At 33.1% G+C, this 2,365-nt stretch overlaps 1 non-coding gene across 1 annotated transcript; it reads right to left on the reverse strand.

Annotated features, from left to right (window-relative positions):
• Positions 1 to 754: 754 nt before the first annotated feature.
• On the reverse strand, positions 755 to 861 carry LOC112632231. The gene has a single exon (XR_003121300.1). It is a non-coding gene; the product is annotated as a U6 spliceosomal RNA (small nuclear RNA).
• Between the last annotated feature and the right edge of the window lie 1,504 nt (positions 862 to 2,365).

Below are 2,365 nucleotides of genomic sequence, written 5' to 3' on the forward strand. Positions count from 1 at the left end.
GAAATTAAGTTAGAAAAGTCATTTTGGGAAGAATTGAACCATTTTCATATTTCCCAAATCCTTTTTTAAAATTGTATTATTGTGGTAAAAAATATATATTGTCAACCTAAGAAACACAGAGATTCCCTAAAGGTAATGAGTTTATTCAGGAATGTGCAGAGGATTTGCAAATCTAGGCTCTAAGGGCTATGAGGATCATAAGTATATCTAGAGGGACAAGGCAAGGGGAAGCTTTTAAAGGCAAAAGAAAAAAGTACATGTAATTTGTTTTAAAACAAAGAACACTGGGCACAGGGCCTTATTGCAGGAGTTGATGTCAGTTCATTAGTGGAGACAGTGTGTCACACAAGTATTCTCGTGCATCCAGCTAGCTGTCCTTGTGACTCATGATGCAAACTGCAGTTTATAAAGTCCTTGGCAAATGTTCTTGTTGTAGGCATACATGCGTAAGAGCCCTTTAGGGTCTTTGTAATAGATTTTTTTTCACAGTCGTGTGTATATGAGAGTTCTCCCTTCTCAACCTCCGGGCTTTATTTATTTATTTTGTTGGAGTTTGGTACAAGCTACTCCATTTCAATTCTGACACCTTGCACAGTATCATAACATTTACCATTTGAACTGTTAAATGTATAGTTCAGTGGCAGTAAGTACACATTCATATTGTTGTGCAGCCATGACCAACATCCATCTCTAGAACTTTCTCATCTTGCAAAACTGAAACTTCATACCCATTAAACAGTAACTATCCAATCCCCAAAAGATGTAATGCTTCACAAAATTTTATGTGATCCTTGTGTAGAGGCCATGCTAATTTACTCAGTATCATTTCAATTTTAGTATATGAGCTGACAAATTGAGCACCCAAATTCCTTCCTATTGGTGGCTGTTTTTTTTTTTTTCCCATCTGTATGTGATAGTACCTGGGTGGCAACCCGAAGACATCATCCTGGTGGCTCTATGATTTGCTTAACACGCTGTGGTTAAAAGCCAGTTGTTTAATCTGATTATTTTGCCTTGAGGCAACTTTACAGATATTTTAAAGAATATGTTTGTAAGTAAGTTGATTCAATTTGGAAATATCTGTCTTCTTTCTCCATTTTTCCTGTTTGCTCTATAAGACATATGGTTGGGTAACCAGAGATGCTCATTTTTTTATCCTGAAAATTTTGTGTGCTTGTGAATTATATGGACATGGAGAAGTTTTGAGGGCAGGACAGTTCCTTCATAATGTGAGAAATCAACTATTTAGTACATCTTCTAGAACATTTTTGTTTCTCTTTTTAAATGTATAGGATTTTAAGTCTTCTGTTTTAAAAGGTTTCTTCTATGTATAATTCTTTTCAAAGGTACCTTGAACTCTAGAAATATTTAACAGACTATGTTCTAATTTCTCCAGTTCAGTTGGGGGATACGTTTTTTAAACCTGTGCCAAAAATTTAAATAAATTTCTCAGATATTGAAATATACTGAGTGCTTAATGTTGTTTTACCTTGCCGTGAAAAGTGGTTGCATTTCCTTTTTTTTCTCTTCTGGGACATATTTTTTCAAATCAATTGGACAAATATCTAGGACTATGATTGCTGGATCATATGATAAGACTACATTAGCTTTATAAGAAACTGCCAAAATTTCTTTCAAAATGGCTATAGTATTTTGCATTCCCACAAGAAATAAACAAAAGTTTCTGTTGCTCCAGATCCTTGCCAGTATTTGGTATTTTCAGTTATGATTTTTTTAATTTTAGCCATCCTAACTGGTGTATTGTGGTATCTCATCATTTTTTTTTTTAAATTTGCAATTACCTAACGACAAATAGTTCTGAGAACTTTTTTCATATGCTTATTTTTCATCTGTAAATGTTCTTGGTGACATATCTGTTCAGAACTATACATTGTTGTATTGAGTTTGCTAATATTTTGCTGAGGATTTTTGTGTTTATGTTCATAAGAGATACTGGTCTATAGATTTCCTTTCTTGTAATGTCTTTATTTGGATTGGCTATTAGGGTAATGCTATGGCCCACTGAATGAATTTTTCATTTTCAGGCTTTATTCTGCCTGTAGAAATTAGTAGTTCCTTAGCTCAAATTCTTCAGTGATTAATTTTGTTTGGTGATCAGTTTTATTTATTGAAATAGTCTGTTTTGGCTATGCTAGGTCATCTGGCCTTTTATATAAATTTTCAAATTACCTGGTTTGTATTTGTAACTAATTTTCTTCATATTTTGGTAGAAATTATAGTATGCTTATATTTTAATTTGAGGAAAATTGACACCTTTACTCTGTTGAATATTCCAAAACATGAACACATTGTCTTTCCATTTATTTAGGTCATCTTTGATTTCCTTCACCAGCATTTTAAAGTT

This window comes from Theropithecus gelada, chromosome 9, assembly GCF_003255815.1.
Source record: "Theropithecus gelada isolate Dixy chromosome 9, Tgel_1.0, whole genome shotgun sequence".
Taxonomy (NCBI): Eukaryota; Metazoa; Chordata; class Mammalia; order Primates; family Cercopithecidae; genus Theropithecus; species Theropithecus gelada.